Here is an 18,466-nt window from a genome sequence, read left to right as displayed (position 1 = left end):
CATTTTGAGGCACATTGCTGCCCTCAACACAGTTCCTTTTCCTGCATTGGCCCCACTGCAGGAATAGGATGAAAAGCAAACTGACAGGGCTTCAATCCTTGAGCTGCAAAGGACCAGAGCGCCCAGGCTTTGACCACGAAACCCCAAGTGTCCCACTGTTGCAGTCATACGGGGCTTGCAAGCAGTCATATTGAGTAGAATGTGTCAATTTTAGAATTAACAAGGGCAGACTGCCTTCTTCAAATACTTCTAAAAAACCATTTTAGTTAATGTTCAAGTGAAAGTACTGAAAGTTTAGTTGTTTTTCTCCAGCTCGAGCCAGTTTCTGCAACTGTCAGTGTACAACTTCTGGAAAATGAGGAAATCTCGGTGTGGATTTTGGCTTGTGGTAATTAAAAGAAGCAGCCATAAGTTTAAAGCAGTTCAGCAAGTGAAAATTGCTGGTTTGGAATTATTCATAAGATAAAATCAAGCCAATTGTTTACCAATTTTAGCAGCTCTTCACCAAACAAATAGTTCAACAAAGGCAGATATCAGGGTGGCATGTGTTTTATTTCACTTTAATCTCAGCTTTGAAAGGGTTTTAATAGATTTTGTTGAAAAGGAAAATGGCATAATTGGACAAGAAGCTATATAACAGTTTTCTCTCATCAGGTAAAAAAAAAAGGAATTAGTTGTTGACTTATCTGCATAATCTTTGTATCAAAGAGTAGTGGTCGGCTTTCTGGCACACTCCAAACAGCCTGTGCTTCTAGATTTGAATGTGCATATGCTTTTCACTCCCAAAATTACAGTATGTTCACTGTTCAGTGATCCTTTCTGTTTCCTCCCTCTTTCAGATGTATCAGTCAGCCTGTTGTCCCTGTTGGTGACCACCTGTGGTCTTGCTCTCTTTGGTGTTTCCCTCTTTGTCTCGTGGAAATTGTGCTGGGTGCCACTAAGTGGACGTTTCCTCTCAGATATCCTAAAGAGGGCACACTTCCTTAGTGGAGATCAACAGCCTGTTCTTAATGAGGTAAGCAGGTAAGGGTTACCCTGGGGACACCCCACTAACCCTAACCCTAACCCCCCCCCCCCATACATCACTCTACTTATACCAGCAAGTAGTTGTAGTTCAAATGCACTTGAAATACTGAAATCTGTTTGTCTAGTCTAAATCATTATTTTCCTGTTCATGTTTCCCAGTGCAGTCTCTCTTTCCTGTGTGTGCGTTCAATTCTCACGCAAATATATAAACGCCCACAATTGTAACTAACAATTATAATAATTGACTAGATTTTCTCATTTCTTTGCCTTCCTGTTCATCTTGACACAAAAGAGAACAAGATGCCGAAACAATAGCTACGCCAGCGAAGAACACAATCTTAGTATCCACTCCAAAAGCCTTTTCATGGCACTTCCACAGCCAGTTTGTCCCTGGCCTTACTTTCGTAACCATGAACTATGCCATATAAATAAAGTTGATTTGATTAATAAGATTGTCCTATACGATTATCCTGTGGTCTGAGGTGTGTCAAGAATGAATTTATCCTGATAATCAGATCCAAAAACATTTGGGGCTGACAATTGTAGATATTAACTTTGTTAAATATTTACGACCAAAAACCTCATGGGAAAGCCGATGACTCCTGAGTCATGACTGTGAATTGTAACGGTTAGGGTTAGGGTCAAGAAGCGAGCTGACTCAGAAACCAGGAAGCAGGTGTAAATAAAAACAACAATCAATAAGAACAAGCATGTCTTTCCTGTCTCCAGGCTTTTCTCCAGTCTTTTTAAGTTTGGGATTTTTGCATTAAAAAGTCCAATCAACATCATTCCCTCTTCCAGTATGTCCTCTACCATGTTAAGATCAAAAATCTTTTAGGATTTAAAAAATCCTAATGTTTGTACCCCACTTTAGATGAGCATGTAAACACACTAATGAGTATGATGAGTATGCAAGGCGGTGGGGAGTTTGGGATGTCGTATAGTTTAAGAACAGTAGTACTGAGGGAAAAGAAGCAGAGAGGGATCAATGAAATTGTTTAGGCTGACTTTGAAAGTGACATCAATGGATAGGATCAGGAATGAGTTCATCAGGAGGACAAAACTTATATTTAGCATAAAGTTTGCTTCGGAAAGTTCTGAGGAGTGAATAATGAAAACCAAAGAGGGCACTCATGGATGAAAGGGGCAAGGACAGGAAGTTAGATGGTGCAAGAAAAGCAGATGCATATGATTTGGTTACGGGGAGATGATTTGCTGTATTGCCCAAGGAATCAGCTGAAAGTAGCAGAATCATTTCAATTTGGTCTAGCTTCAGATGTCATATTGATACTATACAATACAATGTTAGTCCAACATTGCAGTCATCACGCCGGTGGTGGGTTAATAACTTTTGGCATCATCATTTGTGAATAAAAAAGGGCATATTTTCCACATTTGTCCCATACATCTTGTAATGCAACTGATTCCTTTGCAGGTCGATGGTGATGAGAGGGAGGACAGCGAGGATGACTGTATGAAGGAAGCATCATGTCCTCCCTTGGCTGTGCCTATTGTAGAGTCAGGCCTGAAGATAAGCCACACATCACCGGATATTTCCCTGGAGGTGCAAGCTAAGTCAGAGAAAAACCATCTCCACACTCTCGCTAGAGACAGGGTCCAGAGACAGATTACTGAGCCAACCTCATCTGTAAGGTCAGTACACCTTAATCCCTGAAGCAACTGTCAACTTTCACTCCTCTTTACATTTTACTTGTACACTTTGAAAGAATTTGTCTGAAGGTTCTCAGTCATCCAGGTCATGGAAACTCTGGTAGTAGAATCGTAGCAAATGGACTGTTGGGGCTTCTTGAAGACATTTCACCCCTCACACAAGAGGCTTCATCTGTTCTAGCTTAGTGGTTGGGAGTTCCAGATACTTCTACTCTTTAGGAGCCTTTAACAAATTTAGAGCTTCAGTCACCTGGTTCTTGGTTGCTCCACCCCTCGTTGTGAGTCGTTGAAACTTTCCTTGACACAATGGGGTTCATTAGTGGCCATGCGTGAATGGTCTAATCTCCTCCTAGGGATGTTTTTCAATACTGTATTGTAAAACAGGTGAGAGGTGATGTTTCAGACCCCCACCTCTGGTTTATGAAGGTCTTTCCAGTTTGACATAGACGGCTTCTTTCACTCTTCTCTAGAACCATCTATCATCCCTTGCTTAAACCTGCTCATTATTAGCCTCAAACCATTGTCCTTCGACCTCCAGATGCAGGTGAACTATTCAGTCCTGGCCTGAGGAGTTGGCTCTTCTATGTTGGGCCATGCGGTTGTGAAGTGCTTCAGGGAGGGACAAAACACAAAACACCGAGATGCAAAGTAACATGGTGTCTGCAGTCCACTGTAGCGAGGAATGCCCAGACCTGTATAGTGGGGAGACTAAACAACCGCATGGCAGAACATAGAAGAGCCACCTCCTCAGGCCAGGACTCAGCAGTTCGCCTGCATCCGAAGGACAAAGGAAACTTCTTTGAGGCTGATAACACACAGGTTTTGGCCAGGGAAGATTTATGGTTTGAGAGATGAGTGAAAGAAGCCATCTATGTCAAACTGGAAAGACCATCATTAAACAGAGGTGGGGGTCTGAGACATCAACCCTCACCTGTTTATGACACGGTCTTGAAAAACCTCCCTAGGAGGAGAAGAGGCCATTCACTCACTTACGAAGCCCATTTTGTCAGGGGAAGTTTCAACAACCCGCATAATGCTCCGAATGTGTTAATGGGTCCTGAAGAGTGCAACCTGGAACTCCCCAAAAGTCAGTTGGAACTGATGAAGCCTCTTGGATGAGCGGTGAAATGTCTTCATGGACCTCAAACAGTCCAGTTGCTGTGATTCATCTAGCAGAACTTAAAATAATTCATTTATCTGAAGTTTTTAAGATCCATCAGGATTTCTTCTTTGGTACCATTGCTCATAAAAGCCTTTTTTGCTCCATTTAAAAAAAAAAGATCAAAATACATCTTTAGTGGAGCTTGTACAGATGAAATAGTACAGTTCCACACTGACTCAAGCGTGGCAGGTGAAAAAGGGACTAATTAGAAAAAAAGGAAATGTCACTGAACAAATGTCACTAAAATGGAAGTAATCTCCTGTTTTTCATGTTATGATGCTGTTGCAGGCACAACTCCATTCGGCGTCAGATGAACTTGTCTAATCCAGATTTCAACCCTGCTCAGTTTCAGCGTCAGGAGTCTCTGTCTGGTTTGGGTCAAATTAAGCCAGAACTCTATAAACAGCACTCGGTGGATGCAGAAGAGGGCTGTCACCCTGACAGCTGTGGGCGACTATATTTTATTCTGAAGTTTGACTTTGACCTGGAGCAGCTCATCATAAAGATCCTCAAAGCTGAGGACCTACCCGCCAAGGACTTCTCAGGGACGTCTGATCCTTATGTCAAAATTTACCTGCTGCTGCTGATCGTAAAACCAAGCACCAGACCAAGGTGCATCGCAAGACACTCAACCCCATCTTTGATGAGGTGTTTCTCTTTCCTATAGCATATGCTGAGCTGCCAGTCCGTAAGCTGCACTTCAGCATCTATGACTTTGATAGATTCTCTCGTCATGACTTGATTGGACAAGTGGTGGTGGACAACTTCCTGGATCTTGCTGACTTCCCTCGAGAGACAAAACTCTGCCGGTACATACAGTATGTCACATCGGTAAGATATGTTTTCTCTTCTTCACTTACATGTTTCTGTTAGAATTCTTAATCCATTTCTGCAGTTTTACAAGAGGCCATTTAATAGGTCAGGTCTCATTCCCTCATGATAGATTTTTGGAGGGTTAGCATTGTTTGCATAAACTACGGTATATCAGAGAGCACAAAACACCCTATAACCTTATTACAACAAAGATATGGAAATATGTTAATGGATGCATCTCATTTCCCATCCAAGTCAAATCCACTTGCTGTTTCAACCAGCAGAGACATAGAAATATACTCAGGCACAATTAATTTTTAATGAAAGCAATAGGAAACACTTGGGGGTAGTGACCCAGATCTGTACCAATACAAGATGAGCTTGTTTGAAAGGGATACAGCATCACTTTCCCCTTACATTACTCACATGTTATTGAATTCCTCATAGTTTTTATGCTCAAATTCACGGAAAATGCCAATCAATATTTATGGGCCATGGAATGCAATAAACATGATCAGATGAGAGTGCACAATTGACACAAGAAAACGCTTCAAAGGCACAAAAGTCTGCCAGGCTGGTCATTTCTTCACTAATCGTGACTAACCCCTGTAATAACCAGCAATAATACATAGTTGGCTGCTTTATCAAAGCCCCTTGGCCATCCATCATTTAAGGGTAAAAGTCCTTTTGGAAATCAGAACATCATCGAATTTCCCTTGGCCCATGATCAACATTTCATGGAAATTTCATGAAAATCTGTTTTTTATTTTTTGTCTTTATTTGCTAAGTGACAGTTAAAGGGGAGGTTATCCCATAACCCCAATTTCTGCCCCAATTTCTCCTGTATACAGTGATGAATTCTTTTCATTAAAACCAAACTCAACACAATAGCCTACTCCCATCTTTTTGTCTGAGCTCTTTGATGCGTCTGTATATACTGCATCTGAACGTATGTATATTAAGGCACTTGGCTTACAATTTGCTGGATCTGTACAATCTCTCACTGTTTTACTTATTGGGGCTACAATTGCCTTGTTTCAGATTATTGGCAGTCTCCCTTCCTCCCAAACTATTATACAGCCCATGTAACAAATCCTTTAGTGCTTCACTAAGATGATTTATCATTACATAACAGATCTGATCCTCGCCTTGTGTGTACATCTTTTTCTTCCTTAGAGCTCAGTTCAACTCAGCTTTTGTAAATGGTACATTTAATAATTCATTTGTATCGTCTTTACACTGTAGCAGTTCTTTATTCTTCTTTACTGTACTTTCTCTTCCATTTTCCCTTCTTTACCAATATTCTCATAATTAGGGATTCTCATAAATGTTTTAAGTAACATTTCTGCTCTTTCCTCATCCCTAATTGCTGTTACTTCATCATCATTTTACACAGGGTATCCATACTTACTTTTAAATCAATTTATTCTTATCATTCCCAGACTGTCGAGAGCTCTGTCTTTCTTTCCTACCAAGTTGTAGAACCTTTGTTAATACTCTTCCTTTGCATATTTTATGATTCTTCATACCCTGGCTTGTGATCTTTGATATTCAATGAAACTCTGATAGGTATGTTTTCTTTTTGATATTTAAAAAAATGTATTTTCTGGGATTAATTGCTTTATCATACTCATTTGTCCACCATGGAACAATTTTCCTTCTCTACCCACCTTCTTTTTCTTAATAGATTGCCTTGTAGCTTCTAAGAGGAGCACAGGAATACTCAAACAACAAATGGAAAATGGCACCAAACCCAACTATAATTACCATGTCCAGTTCTTTTCTTCTTCTTTGGTCCACCGTCTCTCTCTCTCCCCCCGTCTCCCTATCAGATAGACATAACACGACAAACAGGACTAGGGCCCGAACCCACCATGTTTTTGCTGCCTCAAAAGCTGGAAATCTGTTGTCCACATGAAAGGAACTCTGGGACTACATAGGAATGTGAGAGGAAAACTACACTAGAAACATTTTTGAAAAAATCTTCTTTATTCCCAGGTGGACAAATGCTCATCCACTAAAGTTAGCACATGCTGCCTGTATCCTGCTGGAACTACAATTTGATGTAGCCAGCCCCGGTCCTCGCCCACATCTCCTAGCCACTGAACCCACCAACACACCATCATGCAGCATACAGTATACGTAGACTCGTCATCATGGATGTGGTCACTTTCCACAACCACCACATCTAAACAATGCTTTAAGTAGGGGTCTGATTTACTGAATAAGAGTGTCACCGTTTACTGCTAAATCGATGTCTTGGGAGACAGCTACAGCTGCTAGAACTTAACCAGGCTGATGCTCCTTCCGTGCAGTCACCGAGGGTAATTTGTCCTCAGAGAAAGCCGATGCAAAGAGAGACAACTTAACCGCATACCCACCCACACCCCTTTCAGGGCTTGAGCTCAGGTAGGGGCAAAGACACCAAACACAGCTGGATGTTCCTTTACCAAAACATATGACAGGAACTCAGTTATGGGGACTCTAACCACCTCTGGGGTGGGATACATCACTAAAACCTTTGAACTCCTGACCATTAGTGATTATGCTTCTTGCATTCCACTGTAAAATCATCATTCTGGCTTTTCATTCACCCCTGGCCTCCCATCTGCCTCCAGCATTCTGTTAATATCATCCCATTAAATATCCCTCATCCACACGTACCTTTCAGCCCCCTTAGCAATTATCCTTAACTAACCCTTTTCCCTATGTTGTGCTTGACTTGGTCAGTGCAGTTAACAACATATCCTCCTCTGCTCTCATGTTCTAGCCATTGTTCTTAACTTCCTTTCTTCCCCTTTACTCATTTACTCTCTTCACTGCCTCTGCATATCTTATGCTGTTAAAAGCCTTTGTGTAGCATTTGTAGCAACAAAGTGGGAGAGGGATATAAGGCCTAACTGGAAAATTACCCAATCCAACTCTTATTCTGTCCGGGTGAACTGGCCCCTGAAGTTCCAGTAGAAATGACAAACTATTAAATCTTTTACTATCTACAGTGGGAGCTCTACTTACGAATTTAATTTGTTCCAGAAGTTGCTTGTAACCTGAAAATTACGTAAGTAGAGACGCGTCTTCCATGTAAATGCCCTAATCCGTTCCAAACCCCAAAAATTTGGACATAGTTTTTTTATAAATCATAAAAATGCATCAAAACATGTAACAAATACATGTTACAATTAGATTACCGCACAATAAATGTAGGAATTCAGTGCAAGGCTTTTTCAGGAACAAAATGAACTTTATTACAGGCTAATCTTACATTAGCCGTCATTACTAGCAACGAACGTTAACACTTGTGGTAACACCGCCATCTAATGGACAAACATACGAACACCCACAATAAATAAAAGTGAAACGAAGGCGATGCTGGGATACACACAAACATGTACATATTGACGTCCCTACTAGCCAATGGGATGACAGGAAGATGCTAGGCGATAGCCAATGGGATGACAGGAAGATGCTAGGCGATAGCTAATGGGATGACAGGAAGATGCTGGGCGATAGCCAATGGGATGACAGGAAGATGCTAGGCGATAGCTAATGGGATGACAGGAAGATGCTAGGCGATAGCTAATGGGATGACAGGAAGATGCTAGGCGATAGCTAATGGGATGACAGGAAGATGCTAGGCGATAGCTAATGGGATGACAGGAAGATGCTAGGCGATAGCTAATGGCAGAGCAGCTACAAGCATGTTGACGTTCGCTAAACTCCGCGAGCTGCGAGTAGCAGCGGTAGCATATTTTTGACCTTCGTATTCTGAATTTTCTTTCGTAACAAGAGGAAATATTTTCCCATTGAGACGCTTCGTAACCTGAAAAATTCTCAGGTAGAGTCTTCATCCACAGGGACTCCAGTTATCACGCTTCTCACCACCGTGTTCACTCCTAGAACCCTTCTTGCAGATACTTTCCACCTACTTTGCTTTGTTTCTCTGCTCTTCTGTTTCGTACACATCAATAAATTCCCATCTCTCAAGAATTTAGCCATTTTCACCTCCCTCGGCTTCTTTCTCAGTTCCTCGTCAGTACCACTGGACTCATACTCTTTCCTGAACTTCAAGATCATTTTAAACTTTTACACCTGTTGAACATTGCTGCTCTTGAATGCATCGGGCTCTTACGCTGACCATTGTCTAAGGGAGTGTGGTTAATCTGTGTCAGGTGTTGCGAATCAATAAATGACTGCGTGCCCCTGCTCCGTCAGTGTGTGTGTGTGTGTGTGTGTGTGCACGCATGCCGGTCAAAGAAACCGACGGCTACATGCGTTTGTTCCGCCGTCAAGTTTTAGTCGGCATTCCTTCCCTTTTATGATGGCAGCTTCAACAGGTTATGGGCCCAGGGAGGAGCTTGAAAGTCGATGGAACCGTTTATGTTTTGACGGAGATGAGAGAAACTATGAGCTGTGGGAAACAAAGTTTCTGGCGCACCTTCGTCTGCTTAATTTGAAGAGCCCCATCCTGAGTGAATCGCCTGGTGAGGCCAGCGAAGGTGCAGTAGACGATGGCGAATAATGAGGACGCGTATGCAGAACTGATCCAACTGTTGGATGATAAAAGCCTGTCCCTGGTGATGAGAGACGCGGCGGATGATGGCAGAAAGGCGCCACAGATTTTGAAGGGAACATTACGCTGGTGAGGGGAAACCACGAGTCAGTGTGTGTGTGCGTGTGTGCGTGTGCATGCCGGTCAAAGAAACCGACGGCTACATGCGTTTGTTCCGCCGTCAAGTTTTAGTCGGCGTTCCTTCCCGTTTATGATGCAGCTTCAACCTCGTCGGTACCGTTGGACTCGTACTCTTTCCTGAACTTCAAGATCATTTTAAACTTTTTCACCATAACCTTCAAACAGACCACCTCCTTCATCTGAGCTATTCTCTTCAGGGTTTCTAGACTCATTCTTCCTTTTATTATTTTAACCTGCACTCAAACTCCAGTCTGCAAAATGATTTTCTCAGCGACGGCAACCTCCAGGGGTCAGAAAGGGTTGATTGAGTTGTACTAATACTGGACCTTACACTTCATCAGCTGGTATCCTGTTGACTACCCGATCTCACTACTTTTGCACTTATAGTCCTTGTATTTACTCTGAGATGATGCTAATATTAAATGTTCTTGCAATTTCCAAAATCCAAGGTTTTTCTTCTGCCTTCATTCACCAAAATAGTCTGGGTGGGCTGCCACTTTATACCAACCCACCTCATTAAAGCCACCTGTGGTGCTTCATATGCTAATATTCTGCTCCAGATACATTTAGTCATCAAGAATTCTAAATGCTTAATTTGATTATCCTTATCATTTATACAGTAACCAATTTGGCCATGTGTATGTATTGCATAATTTTACATCAAAATATATGCTTTGTCATAAATTTGACTGAATATATTCTCCCATATTGACTATGCATGTACTGCATGCATGTTTAAATACCTTAGTGCAAAACTGGGAAATTATTTCTGAATTTGTGTTGTTTCTGATCAGTAGAGGAGATGAAAATCATGAATCCACCACAAATGTGTGTTGTTGTTTTTTTTTTTCTAGCTACATCCATGGCAAAACTAGCACTGTTTTGAGATTGGAAGTTATCTTGGACTAGAAGGATAGGGAAGGATAATATCCATCTCTGTAAGTCTGATCAGCAGTATGCAGCCGTCTGGATCTGCATGCATGCGTACGTGGATGTGCATGCAGACAATTAGTTGTACACCATCTTCGACAGCCTTGGGGAATTTATTGAACACAACAGCTTCATAAATGAATAATTTCTGCTGTGTGTGTGTTGTTGCTAGTGTATATGTATTATTTCCTGTGTGTCTCTTCACCTACACGTACATGCTGTTTGGTTGCAGCCCATTAGTTCTAATTCCAACAGGCCATCTTTTTTCAGCAAGAAAACAGGGTGCTGTTTTTCTGAACATCTTGCCCTGTGTGTATGTGCTTCATGGTCAGTCTGCCACATATCTAACTGTATGGAGCCTCCTTCAGCATGCATTTGTTGGCTGGCATGAGCACACACTATTGAGTTATTTTTATTTTATCGTCAAGCATCAGATTATAAAAATCCAGAAGAATGGACTGGACAATAATGACTAACCCAATATGCAAAGTCAAACAATTGGCATTCTTGAAATGTCTTTAGATTTTCCAATTCATCTGTTCCTTAAATGCTTGGCACTGTGGGAGGAAGCCGGCATACCAAGAGAACTCAGGCAAACACAGAAAAGTCATGGACTATGGATGATTAGGGGACGGTGCTAACCACCATTCAGTTCAAATATTTTAACCCTTTCATGCATAGTGGTTACTATAGCAGACAGCTATGCTAAAGCTGTCCTTTTGTATATGTGGTGGAAGTAGCAATTGGCCAGTAAAAATCTTGGCTAAGGTTTATTTAATTCACGCATGAATGGTTTAATGTTTACTACAGTAATTACCCACCTACTTTTTAAACCCGTCTCTTTCTTATGAAAGATTGTGTCACCTAACCTCATTCTGCCACAGTGTATTCATCGAGACAGCTATAGTTTAGCCTTGCCTTTGATTTATTTACTTCCACTGTGTTCACTGAAGCGAAGATGTTTTACTTTAAACTGGCTGTAGCTCTACAATCAAGAATTTATTTTAGTAGAGTAAACAAAGAAAAAAGAAGTCAGTAGCGAATGCCTGCTGTTTTCTTTTGCTAGGCTTTTGTATATCAATTGTGGGAGATGGTGCACATTTAGTGTGCTTTTAGTATTCTGTCTTTCTCTCACAGCTTTATTAAGCCCTTTAGACCCATGGCCTAATTTCATTGTCTCCACATAAGTGACTACAATCCTAACCACAAGGTTGACTTGAGTGCTTTTAAAAGCAGAAAGCATCAATCAATATTTTTAAAACTTAAAAGTGTGCTCTCTGCATGAGAGAGAAAGGGAGAGAGAAATGGGAGAAAAGTGTCACTTAATGTGTAAAGATATTTAAGTGTTTGGCTGTGTGTCTAATGTCATTACATTTTAATTTACTAATAGTGCGCATACATGTGCGTGTATCATATAACATGATTATTGATGCAAGATTTTACAGAAACAACAAAGAACGGGTCACCCCTGCCTTCTTATTCCCCCATTCCCTTGTGACCCTTGGCCCTGGATCGCTATCACTCGGTATCACTTTTCAGGAAAAAGGTGGATCTATAATGAGGTTTCTTAATCTATTTTTTTTTTTTTTTTAATTTTATTTTAGTTTTTACATAGTGAAATCTTAAAAGTACAGAGGGAGCCAGGCTCCTGTACGTGGACAGAAAGCTGGATGCACAGGACTGCTGATAGCTAAAGGCTAGCTGTTGCTATGTTGATCTGCTTTGTAGCAGCTACCTTGCCCTGGCGACCTGACACATCTCCACAAATTGACACCCATGAATGTATTGAAATTATAAAGCACATCAATTCAAAAAACTAATATCCCATAAATAGAACTATAACTATAATTAGCTTATAATTTTTAAACATATCGTAAAATGTACTGTACTCTGAGTCTCCAAAGTGCATTCAGGTATTTCAATTAAGTATATCAATGCAAGCATAAACAGTCATATTTTTTGTTATTTTTCCATTACTTTTCACATTGCCATATTGGCTGTGTCAATGTTGGAACAACAGCATTATGCCAGAGAAGAACCAGCTCTGCTAGATGCATTGTTAATGTGCATGGTTGGTATGACCACTGTAGCAACACAGTTTCAGGCCCTGTTTCAAGAGCCCTTGTTAACCCCTGCTGCGGACCCATCCATTGTCCCTGTTTGTCCCTACTTCCAGTACAGAGAGGGCTTCTACAGGCAGAAACATGGTTGCCACCATGGGTTCACCAGTATCTCTTAGTTGCCAATCTCTACATGGTTGAAAACCAAGCCCTGACATCCTTCACAGGAACCCGTCCCAAGCCACTGGTTCAGATGTGGATGACATCTCGGTCAGGATTTAAACAAAGAATTGGAGGCATTTTCAACCCACCTCAACAAATTTACAGAGACGACCAAAAGGAAACGTTTGGCCTTTCTGGACTGTGCAGTTAAGATCGAGGGGGACAGAAACCTCAGCTTTGAGGTCTACAGGAAACCCACACACAGATCAGTACCTCCGATTTGAAACTCACCACTCACTAGAACACAAGTTGGGTGCAATCAAAACCCTACAACATAGGGCTAAAGAAATACCCACCACAACCCAAGGGAAAAGATAAGGAACAGGATTATTCAAACCAGCACTCGAACATGTGGTGACCTTCACAAAGAACTGCAAGAAGCGAGACGCCAACAAAGAGATAGAAACAAACCACCTACAGCATTTCTATCCTTGCCAGTCGGGAGTTTCAGGAAAACTCAGGAGAATCCTCTGGAAACACGACATTCCTTGCAGTTTCAAACCCTCCCACACACCTAGGATAAAAACTGGTGGACCTGAAGGACAGGACACCAGACAAAACAAGGCTATGCTGTCTATGCTGTTACAGTGCCTGGACAATGCAAGCAAACTGTACATTTCTGAAACTAAACAGCCCCTCCATTAATGAATGGAGACGTTCCACCACTTCAGGTCAGACTCAGCAGTCCACCTACACCTAAAGGAAACCAGGCCACTCCTTTGGGACAGTTAAGTATGGGCACTGGACAGAGAAGGTCGCTGGTTTGAGAGGAGGGTCAACTGAAGCCATCCATGCTAAGTTTTAAAAAACATCCTTAAACGGAGGTGGTGGGCTGAGGCACTTCCTATCACTCACATACAATGCAGACCTCCACTCTTCCTCATGAGACCTGGTGATTCACCACCAGGTGACCCCAAAAGACAAAGGGGAAGCACCCCAAACTGAAATTAGGTGAACAGCCCTACCAACAACCCTGTCATCGACTCTCAGATGACCACCCAGATCATTAGCAGGCTAATGGTCCACAAGGGCTATATTTCAAGCCCTGCCTTCAGTGACTTTAGAACTGAAGAAGCCTTTTGGAGAAACCTCTTCAAAAAACATCTTAAGTCCAGTTGACGCAGAGAGATCTTACTTGGGTCACTATGACCTGGATGATTGGAAATCTACACACACCACCCACTCCTCTCTTTCCTCCACGGCCTTGGTCATCAGTGATTGTATCACCCGACTTATCCGGTCACCCACTGTTCCCCTGGAACGACAGTCCTTCATATCTTGGAAAAAAACCAAAACAACCTTCCTGGTCTCCTGGAGTTCGCCCCGCCACAATCAAAGGTTAAAATTCATCAGTTAGAATGACACCACCTACCTGCAGTCCAGATGACAAAGATTGCTCTTTTTGGTTTTTCTATTTTAAATCTGCTGTGATGTTACTCATCATTTTTGCAGGAGCCCTTTAAATCTATCTTTTCTATACATGTAGTTCATGTATCTGTTGAAATCACAATGTTCTGATAATACTTTTATATATTATGGCAATTCAATGGGGATGTTATAATTTCGGTGACACTGTTGCTACTTTCTCTTTCTTCGACACACTTTTTTCTTGTTGAAATTCTTTCTTTCTTATATTGTCTTACAGGACAATGTTGACTTGTGAGAACTAATGTTCTCACTTTGTTACCTCCCTACGGCTGGAAGGCTCACCATCACCATGATCAGGCCAGGAATCTAAAAGCCAGGGACATCACAGGAGCTTCAGGTGGGTGCTACTAGCCATCTTTTGTCTGTGACAAAAACAATGTGTTTGTACTTTAATGTTTATTTGTTGTCTTGTCAACATTGTCATGAACCAGCTCATGGATCAGACAAAGTAGGGAGAACACACAGGATGGATTTAGAACAAAGGGAATTTATTGAGTGATCAGGCTAAACAACAAACCAAAGCAGAACACCCAAGCCGTCCTGGTGGGAGCCAAGCAAGAGAGTGACTGCCCAGACTGTGGAGCATTTATAGCCCTCACAGCTGATCAGTCCAGGTGAGCTGGATCACCACTTAGCAGCAGTTGGCCCACCCACTGCCTGCAGAAGGGAGGAGACAACAGAGAGGCAGGCAGAGAAGACACAGCCAGGGTCGTCACACCCCCACCCATAAGAAACGGAGACCACCAAGGTCTCTGAAAAAACGTACCCAAAACTGACCCCGGAACCTAAGCAAAAAAAACGACTATTAGTATTTAGATTCAGGTGGCTACGTTACCTTGTGGCCAAATTCCTTAAGTTGGTAGGGTATTCTGTCACCACCTGAAAAGACAGAGTACTTAACCCTGCAGAAGAAACTTCCCTCAGGCTTCGGCTACCTTGTACCATAGACAACAGACAGGGCAGACTAACAAAACAGTAAAATCTATACCACTCAAAAGCACGAGACAGGGCATCCGCCATAACATTCTCCGTGCCCTTGATGTGACAAATATCGAGCTGATAAGGCTGCAATATAAGGGCCCCACCTCATCAGACGCTGGTTGGATTTTGTAGGGTCTGTAAAAAGGTTATCGGGTTATGATCAGTGTACACTTGCACGGGAGCACCCGTATTTATTGTACACCTCAAAATGCCTCAGAGCCCAAATCAAGGCAAGTGCCTCTTTTTCAATCACCGCCACCCTTACCGTTTCTTTCGTCTTTTATCTGTGATTTCAATTCCAAAAGTGCTCGCAATTTTCAAAGTTGAATCTTTGGTGCATTGGTCCAACAACTCCTCAGTGGGAGACGAACAAACTCCTCTACCAAGGAGCATACTCCGTTTTGTACCTCCCAAACAAGAGTCATCAACCCCCTTCTACCATAAACTGGAAAAAAAATCGTCCTAACTAAGCTCAACCCTAGTCTTCAAGCAGTTTACCGGTGAGAGGCTTTTAATCACAGAACCCAGCGGGTCTGGAAAGCACCTGCTATGCAGCCACTTCCAGGGAACCCTGGACGTGAACCTGAGCATATAGCTCTACTCACTTCCCACCACATAAAAGTTGCCACCACAGGTTCCCTACACAGAACCCATGGGATAAACTACCAGGGGGTGAGGACTCCAAAAACACCTACCAGAAAAACTCACCGGTCTCTGAAAACTTGAACACAAAAACGTAATCAAAACTAAGCCCCTGACACCATCACCCAAAGTGTATTCCTCCCTCTAAATCAAATCCTTCCCTAATCGATGGACGAGCCCCCATTTTTGTCATGAACCAGCTCATGGATCAGACAAAGTAGGGAGAACACACAGGATGGATTTTTAGAACAAAGGGAATTTATTGATTGATCAGGCCAAAACAACCAAAACCAAAGCAGAACACCCAAGCCGCCTGGTGGGAGCCAAGCAAGAGATGACTGCCCAGACTGTGGAGCATTTATAGCCCTCACAGTGAATCAGTCCAGGTGAGCTTGGATCACCACTAGCAGCAGTTGGCCCCCCCCCACCTGCCTGCAGAAGGGAGGAGACAACAGAGAGGCAGGGCAGAGAAGACACAGCCAGGGTCGTCACAACATTGGCCAAAAAATGAGGCCTCAGGGCATTCTTACTAAAGTCTTGGCCAGGCTTTTGGACAACAGAAATCAAAACTATTTATTATACTTTAGCTGGAAAGGTACCCAAACAAAGAATAATATTTTTTTAAATCTAAGACTGCTTTTTTCCCCATTCAAACTAATGGCTGCATTATTCAAAGGAAACATGACCAGGAGTGTGTAACTAAATCTACAAGTTCTCAGCTTTGCCTTTGAAATTGAAATCAATCAGTAAAGTTGGATAATTGATGTTTCTCTCCCAAATCTACATTTGAATAAACCAATTTTAGAATGTTTTTGCAATGTTAGAAAGCCATGCAAGGTTGTTTCCAATGAAGTGCCCATAGAAATGTGTTACAAGAACATTTATTGACATGTGGCACCCGCAAAACATCCAACTGGCCAAAATTCAATGGGAAGCAATTCCTAAATTTATCGCTTACTTCATGAAAGAAAAGCATAGATCTTTAGGGTTGCATATGTGTCTGTGAGGTCAGGAGTTGGTCAGGGTGCCAATTCAGGCATTGTTCTGAAAGAAAGCACAAAAATCATTTGGCATAAAGACCTGGAAGATATTGCAACTTAAAATGTTATTCTTGAAAGTTGTGATTTACTTACATTTACTTGTGCACCACTCCAGATCCATATGTGAAAGCATCACTGATCTGTGATGGCCGAAGGCTGAAAAAGAGGAAGACATCCACCAAACGGAACACACTCAATCCAGTATACAATGAAGCCATAGTGTTTTGATGTTCCTCCTGAGAACATTGACCAGATCAGCCTCCTCATAGCTGTCATGGACTATGATAGGTTAGTGTTTCAGAATCATGTTGGTTCAATTAAGTTTTTAGATGTTTTCCCCATGTTTTTCGTTCTGTCCTACAGGGTTGGACATAATGAAGTCATAGGGGTGTGCAGGGTCGGCAGTGATGCTGAGAGTCTGGGACGAGATCACTGGTCTGAAATGCTAACCTACCCTCGCAAAACCTATTGCACGCTGGCATGCACTCATAGAGGTAGGATCTCGACCGATTAATGTCTCGTCTCATCTTCATAACTGCTTGTTCCCTGCCAGGGTCACGGGGAGGTGTAGCTTCCCTCTAATGGCTAAAACAACAGTACTAAGACAAAGAACCAACCATGAGCAAAGGCACGATAAATTGGCAATCAAGTCAAAAGAAGTAATAAACTAGAAAACCTAAAACCTGTGCGGCGACTGCTGTAACGCAGAAAAGAAAAACCCACTACAGACTGGTTTATACATGTTCAAAGGGTTGTATCCTGTCTGGTTTATCACTTAAATACACTTCAAACAGATAGCACAATTGATAAAATAAATGTTGGAAATTGCAATGGCTCAGTAGGAAGTAGTGGAAGCTCTGATCAAGCATCGTGGCTTTAATTTATACTGAAGCAGTGTAAACAATGACAGAATATCTATAAATAGCATACGAGATATTGACAAAAATCACAATGTCTGTACCCCGATATATAGCGTCTGCTTAAGTTTATACCCAATATAGGTTTCTATTTCTTATCTTCTCTCTATCTTTGTTGGGGTCTAGTGGTGTGGACAAGGAACTGCAGGGAGCGGAAGCCAAGTAGGATCCACCAATTCGCTGAAGACACCACCATCGCCATGAGCTCCCACAAAATATACATCACAAAGAAGGGTTAGACAGCACCTGGTACACCGGGTACACCGGGTACATCTGGTACACCTGGTACACCGGGTACACCTGGTACACCTGGGGATGTTCTAATTGGAATGTTAATTAGATTAGTTGGGCAGTACAGTAAAACATAGTCATTCATTTTAAAAAATTGCTTTTAGTCTATTGGATTTTTTAAATTGTAGGAATACAACATAAGGCCTTCATTAATCCCGCCTTAGGATCATTTATATATAATGCTTAATGTATTTGTAGATTTTGTGACACAGATGGTGTTTTGCATTACATGTGACATACTTTAGAGAAAGAAACTCAAACAGTGATGGCTTTTACAGGACATATTATTGAATTGCATGGGAAATCTTGGTGTTTACACAAATTTTTTTTTTTTTAGCTTAAGGGATGGTACAGTAGTGCTTTTCCTCACTGAACTGTTGATTCTTCCTATTAAACATATATGGGTTTAGGGTTAGGGTTAGGGTTAGTGCAAGTGCAAGAGTGATGTATCAAACTAAAAAAAGAAAGAAATCCTGAAATTGAAATTTTTGTTGATGCATTATACAGTTAAATTAAAATCATGGTGATGGAAAAGTAAAATCATAGTAATGCAGAGTACGAAAGTGCACTAATTGGCAAAATATTAAATGTTA

The 18,466-nt window shown here is 41.8% G+C and overlaps 1 pseudogene; it reads left to right on the top strand.

Annotated features, from left to right (window-relative positions):
- Positions 1-665: 665 nt before the first annotated feature.
- On the top strand, positions 666-17,236 carry LOC115248093 (synaptotagmin-9-like; annotated as a pseudogene).
- Positions 17,237-18,466: the final 1,230 nt, after the last annotated feature.

This window comes from Takifugu rubripes, unplaced genomic scaffold, assembly GCF_901000725.2.
Source record: "Takifugu rubripes unplaced genomic scaffold, fTakRub1.2, whole genome shotgun sequence".
Classification (NCBI taxonomy): domain Eukaryota; kingdom Metazoa; phylum Chordata; class Actinopteri; order Tetraodontiformes; family Tetraodontidae; genus Takifugu; species Takifugu rubripes.
This window is presented reverse-complemented; position numbering and strand designations above follow the sequence as displayed.